Raw genomic sequence first — 7,065 nt, 5'->3', positions numbered from 1 at the left:
TCTCAGCCCTCCCTATTCTCTCAGCCCTCCCTATTCTCTCAGCCCTCCCTATTCTCTCAGCCCTCCCTATTCTCTCAGCCCTCCCTATTCTCTCAGCCCTCCCTATTCTCTCAGCCCTCCCTATTCTCTCAGCCCTCCCTATTCTCTCAGCCCTCCCTATTCTCTCAGCCCTCCCTATTCTCTCAGCCCTCCCTATTCTCTCAGCCCTCCCTATTCTCTCAGCCCTCCCTATTCTCTCAGCCCTCCCTATTCTCTCAGCCCTCCCTATTCTCTCAGCCCTCCCTATTCTCTCAGCCCTCCCTATTCTCTCAGCCCTCCCTATTCTCTCAGCCCTCCCTATTCTCTCAGCCCTCCCTATTCTCTCAGCCCTCCCTATTCTCTCAGCCCTCCCTATTCTCTCAGCCCTCCCTATTCTCTCAGCCCTCCCTATTCTCTCAGCCCTCCCTATTCTCTCAGCCCTCCCTATTCTCTCAGCCCTCCCTATTCTCTCAGCCCTCCCTATTCTCTCAGCCCTCCCTATTCTCTCAGCCCTCCCTATTCTCTCAGCCCTCCCTATTCTCTCAGCCCTCCCTATTCTCTCAGCCCTCCCTATTCTCTCAGCCCTCCCTATTCTCTCAGCCCTCCCTATTCTCTCAGCCCCCTCTCTCTCAGCCCCCTCTCTCTCAGCCCCCTCTCTCTCAGCCCCCTCTCTCTCAGCCCCCTCTCTCTCAGCCCCCTCTCTCTCAGCCCCCTCTCTCTCAGCCCCCTCTCTCTCAGCCCCCTCTCTCTCAGCCCCCTCTCCTAGCCATCCCTATAATCTCAGCCCCCTCTCTCTCTAACCCCCCTCCCTTCTCTCTCAGCCCCCCTTGATCAGCCCCCCTCTTTTCTCTCTCAGCCCTCCCTATTCTCTTAGCCCACCTGTCTCTATCAGCCCCCACTCTCTTAACCCCCCTCTCTCAGCTCTCCCTTCTACCTCTCTCTCAGCCCCCCTCTCTCAGCCCACCCGTCACTCTCAGACCACCCATCACTCTCAGCCCCCCCCCCCTCTTAGCCCTCCCTCCATTCTTAGCCAGCCCTCCCTCTGTCAGCCTCCCTCTCTCGGCCCTCCCTCCTACCCCCTCTCTTTCAGCCCCCTCTCTCTTAGCCCCCCCTCTCCCCTCCCCCCAATTAGCTGGTCTTGCCTAGGGCACAAAATAGGCTAGCACTGGCCCTGGTCAGGTAGGCAAGTGTATGTGTCAGGTAGGTCAGTGTATGTGTCAAGTCACATGTGTTACAGGGGCAAAGGGGGTGGAGTCAGGGGCGGAGCCAAAGTGGGGGCGACAAAATGAGGTTTCGCCTAGGGTGTCAAAAATCCTTGCACCAGCCCTGCCACTGAATGTAATGCAAAGCACATCGCACTGCATTACATTCTTTCCCGGCCCCGATTGCCGGGAAAACTGTCAACAGGGACAGCAACAAGAAAGGGAGAAAAGCAGACATACGTCATCCTCTCCTCCCTAACAGACGGCATCTGCTATGCCGGTCTCACAGATGGGAAAGCGAAGTGGACCGTGTGGTTTAAACACGCCGCCCCGTTTAAACAGGGAATGGGCGCGATCGTGCGCGCGCATCCCTGATTCTTCGGTGGTGGCGTGTCACGGAGACACCGCTCGCCAATGAAGGGGGTGAACAGCCATTCGTTATGGCTGTTTACCACGTGATCGGCCGTGATGAAGTCACGGCCGATCACAGATGGTCACACCCCGAACGTGCACGGCGCATGCGCGATCGCGCTGCGCGTGCACGTCGGTGGCGGCGTGTTCCCCGGGAACACTGCTCGTCACCGACGCTGGTAAACAGCCATTGGCCGGCTGTTTACCCACGTGATCGGCTGTGATCCTTTCACAGCCGATCACTAAAATGTAAACAAACCGCGGTAACGGGATGTTACCGGGTTCTCCTCCTCACACACCGATCGTGTATGAGGAGGAGATTGCGGTAACAGCTCGTTACCGCATACAGTGTACACCAATCATACTGATTGCCCCCCCCCCCAATAAAGAGGACCTGTCACCACCCCTCATAGTACCTGTCAATCAGAGTACCCGAGTACCTGTCCCAGCCCATCAGAGTACCCGAGTACCCGTCCCAGCCCATCAGAGTACCCGAGTACCCGTCCCAGCCCATCAGAGTACCCGAGTACCCGTCCCAGCCCATCAGAGTACCCGTCCCAGCCCATCAGAGTACCCGTCCCAGCCCATCAGAGTACCCGAGTACCCGTCCCAGCCCATCAGAGTACCCGAGTACCCGTCCCAGCCCATCAGAGTACCCGAGTACCCGTCCCAGCCCATCAGAGTACCCGTCCCAGCCCATCAGAGTACCCGTCCCAGCCCATCAGAGTACCCGTCCCAGCCCATCAGAGTACCCGTCCCAGCCCATCAGAGTACCCGTCCCAGCCCATCAGAGTACCCGTCCCAGCCCATCAGAGTACCCGTCCCAGCCCATCAGAGTACCCGTCCCAGCCCATCAGAGTACCCGTCCCAGCCCATCAGAGTACCCGTCCCAGCCCATCAGAGTACCCGTCCCAGCCCATCAGAGTACCCGTCCCAGCCCATCAGAGTACCCGTCCCAGCCCATCAGAGTACCCGTCCCAGCCCATCAGAGTACCCGTCCCAGCCCATCAGAGTACCCGTCCCAGCCCATCAGAGTACCCGTCCCAGCCCATCAGAGTACCCGTCCCAGCCCATCAGAGTACCCGTCCCAGCCCATCAGAGTACCCGTCCCAGCCCATCAGAGTACCCGTCCCAGCCCATCAGAGTACCCGTCCCAGCCCATCAGAGTACCCGTCCCAGCCCATCAGAGTACCCGTCCCAGCCCATCAGAGTACCCGTCCCAGCCCATCAGAGTACCCGTCCCAGCCCATCAGAGTACCCGTCCCAGCCCATCAGAGTACCCGTCCCAGCCCATCAGAGTACCCGTCCCAGCCCATCAGAGTACCCGTCCCAGCCCATCAGATTACCCGTCCCAGCCCATCAGAGTACCCGTCCCAGCCCATCAGAGTACCCGTCCCAGCCCATCAGAGTACCCGTCCCAGCCCATCAGATTACCCGTCCCAGCCCATCAGAGTACCCGAGTACCCGTCCCAGCCCATCAGAGTACCCAAGTACCTGTCCCAGCCCATCAGAGTACCCGAGTACCTGTCCCAGCCCATCAGAGTACCCGAGTACCTGTCCCAGCCCATCAGAGTACCCGAGTACCTGTCCCAGCCCATCAGAGTACCCGAGTACCTGTCCCAGCCCATCAGAGTACCCGAGTACCTGTCCCAGCCCATCAGAGTACCCGAGTACCTGTCCCAGCCCATCAGAGTACCCGAGTACCTGTCCCAGCCCATCAGGATACCCGAGTACCTGTCCCAGCCCATCAGGATACCCGAGTACCTGTCCCAGCCCATCAGGATACCCGAGTACCCTGTTCCAGTCCATCTGTGTACCAGAGTACCTGTCTCAGTCCATCTGAGTACCCGAGTACCTGTCACAGTCCATATGAGTACCTGTCACCGCCCTTCAGAGTACCCAAATACCTGTCACCGCCCTTCAGAGTACCCAAATACCAGTCACCAAACCATCAGAGTACCTGTCACCAGGCCATTAGAGTACCAGAGTACTTGCCACCAGGCCATCAGAGTACCAGAGTACTTGTCACCAGGCCATCAGAGTACCCGAGTACTTGTCACCAGGCCATCAGAGTACCCGAGTACCTGTCACCAGGCCATCAGAGTACCCGAGTACCTGTCACCAGGCCATCAGAGTACCCGAGTACCTGTCACCAGGCCATCAGAGTACCCGAGTACCTGTCACCAGGCCATCAGAGTACCCGAGTACCTGTCACCAGGCCATCAGAGTACCCGAGTACCTGTCACCAGGCCATCAGAGTACCCGAGTACCTGTCACCAGGCCATCAGAGTACCCGAGTACCTGTCACCAGGCCATCAGAGTACCCGAGTACCTGTCACCAGGCCATCAGAGTACCCGAGTACCTGTCACCAGGCCATCAGAGTACCCGAGTACCTATTTGCAGCCCATGTCTCATAGAATATACGTTGGGGTGTTTGCTTTCCAAAATGGGGTCATTTTGTGGGTAATTTCACTGTCCTGGTGGTCCAGGACCTTCAAAAGTGTGATAGGTAGGAATGAAATGAGATGTGTCATTTATGCTCCTAGAACGCATGAACGTACTACTTCAATGTTCGGCCTCTCTATGTGGCCAGGCTGTGTAAAAGTCCTACACATGTGGTATCGCCATACTCGGGAGGAGTAGCAGAATGTATTTTGGGGTGTAATTTTTGCTATATACTTGCTATGTGTTAGAAATAACTTATAAATTGACAATTTTGTGTAAAAAAAAAATGTGTTTTAATTTTTTTCCACATATTCCAAAAACTTCTGGAAAAAAATGAACCATTCAAAAGACTCATTATGCCTCACAGATTATACGTTGGGGTGTTTGCTTTCCAAAATGGGGTCATTTTATGGGAAATTCCATTGTCCTGGTACTCCAGGGCCTTCAAAAGTGTAATAGGTGGTTGAGAAATGAGATGCGTAATTTTTGCTCGTAGAACGTCTGAAGGTACTACATCAATGTTAGTGCTCTGTATGTGGCCAGGCTGTGTAAAAGTCTCACACACGTGGTATCGCCGTACTCGGGAAGAGTAGCAGAATGTATTTTGGGGTGTAATTTGTTGTATGCATATGCTGTGTGTGAAAAATAACCTGATATGACAATTTAGTAAAAAAAAAAAAAAAATCTTAATTTTGCAAAGAATTGTGGGAAAAAATTACAACTTAAAAAAACTCACCATGCAACTTACTTAATACCTTGGGATGTCTACTTTGTAAAAAGGGGTCATTTGGGGGGTATTTGTACTTTCCTGACTTGTTAGTGTCTCAAGAAATGAGATACACCTGATGTAGTGAAAGCCTGATCAGAAGTGATCAATTTTCAGTGATTGGCACCATAGTTTGTAGACTCTATAACTTTCACAAAGACCAAATAATATATACTAATGTGGGTTATTTTTACCAAAGATACGTAGCAGTATAAATTTTGGCCAAAATTTATGAAGAAAAATTACTAATTAGCAAAAATTTATGACAGAAACTAAGAAAAAGGCTTTTTTTTTCACAAAATTTACGTCTAATTTTATTTATAGTACAAAAAATTAAAAACCCACTAGTGATTAAATACCACTAAAAGAAAGCTCTATTTGTGTGGAAAAAGGGACGCAAGTTTCATATGGATACAGTGTTGGATGACTGAGTAATTGTCATTCAAACTGTGAGAGCGCTGAAAGCTGAAAATTGGTCTGGTCAGGAAGGGGGTGTAACTGCACTGTACTGAGGTGGTTAATGAGTGAAACAAGTATTCGATCCCCCATCAGCAAGATTCCTGGCCCCCAGGTGTCTTCTATACAGGTAATAAGCTGAGCTCAGCTTGCTACCTGTATTAAAAAAAAAAAAAAAAGACACCTGTCCACAGAAGCAGTTAATCAGATTCCAATCTCTCCACCACGGTCAAGAACAAAGAGCTGTCCAAGGATGTCAGGGACAAGATTGTAGACCTACACAAGGCTGGAATGGGATACAAGACCATTGCCAAGAGTTTGCGAATGAACATCTGAAAGGTTCAGGAGAACTTAATAGGGGTGCAATGGATCAAAAAACTCACGGATCATTCCTCGGATCAGAGTCACGGATCGGATCATTTTTCGGATCAGCAAATAATAATTGAATTTGCAAAAACCTGTGAAAATTCCACCACCATATAGTCCCCACTGTAATATTGGCCAAGCATGGCAGGGTATGGCCAGGGTATGGAGGGATGGCTGTGACAGCATTTGTCACAGAGCAGCGCTGTGGGCTCTACAGATGCAGCCCACAGCGCTGCTGCCATCCAATTTCTCCCCTTTACTGTACAGATCTGTACACCGGTTTGTTTACAAGTGATCGCTCTAGTGATCGCTCCATTTGACGGAGATATCACATTGTAAATGCCGACGGGTGCACCAAGATGGGCGACGCTTCGGAATTAGGCCGAAGCCGCGGCCTTTCCTAAGGCCGAGACCGCGGAGAGCTCCGCAGATCGTGGTGTGTGCCGATCCGAACGGGGTGACCCGTTCGGATCAGGAATTGGTGACGATCAGTTGCACCCCTAGAACTTAGTGAAAGTGTTGTGGTCAGATGAGAACAAAATCAAGCTCTTTGGTACCTCAAGTCAGCGCGTTTGGAGGAGGAGGAGGAATGCTTCCTATGACCTCAAGAACACTATCCCCACTGTCAAACATGGAGGAAATATTATGCTTTGGGGTGTTTTTCTGCTAAGGAGACAGGACAACTTCACTGCATCAAAAGTGACAATGGACAGGGCCACGTACCGTCAAATCTTGGGTGACAAACTCCTTCCCTCTGCCAGGGCATTGAAAATTGGTCGTGGATAGGTATTCCAGTATGACAATGACCCAAAACAGACGACCAGGGCAACAAAGGAGTGGCTCAAGAAGAAGCACATTAAAAAGGTCCCAGAGTGGCTAGCCAGTCTCCAGAGAGGATCTGCATAGAGGAGTGGGACAAAATCCCTCCTGAGATGTATGCAAACCTGGTGACTAAGCACAAGAAATGTCAGCATTTGGTGGCAAAACCCTAGTTGGCAATTACAGAGGTCAAAGTCGTGATTTGCGAAGGGGTCAAATACTTATTTCACTCATTTAAATGCAAATCAATTTGAAATTAGTTTTTCTTGTTATTCTGTCTCTCACTGGTAAAATAAACCTACCAATAAAATCATAGACTGTTCATTTCTTTTTCATTGAGCAAATGTACAAAATCAGCAGGGGATCAAATACCTTTCCCCATATGTGTGTATATATATATACACACACATAAATATATATACACACACACATATATATATGGTGTGTGTGTGTGTAATGTGTATATATATATATATATATATATATATATATATATATATATATATATACACATACACACACACACACACATTTTATATATATATATATATATATATATATATATATATATATATATATAT

General features: G+C 50.6%; 1 protein-coding gene across 1 annotated transcript in view; it reads right to left on the bottom strand.

Annotated features, from left to right (window-relative positions):
- LOC143934136 (serine/threonine-protein phosphatase 6 regulatory subunit 1-like) overlaps positions 1–7,065 on the bottom strand; it is a gene marked incomplete in the record, with an annotated part of 277,801 nt that overhangs the window by 157,998 nt on the left and 112,738 nt on the right.

The sequence above is a fragment of the Lithobates pipiens genome, unplaced genomic scaffold (assembly GCF_037356315.1).
Source record: "Lithobates pipiens isolate NorthernLeopardFrog02 unplaced genomic scaffold, aLitPip1_a1.2 Scaffold_27, whole genome shotgun sequence".
NCBI classification, from domain to species: domain Eukaryota; kingdom Metazoa; phylum Chordata; class Amphibia; order Anura; family Ranidae; genus Lithobates; species Lithobates pipiens.
Note: the sequence above shows the minus strand (reverse complement) of the source record. Positions and strands in the feature narration are given on the sequence as shown.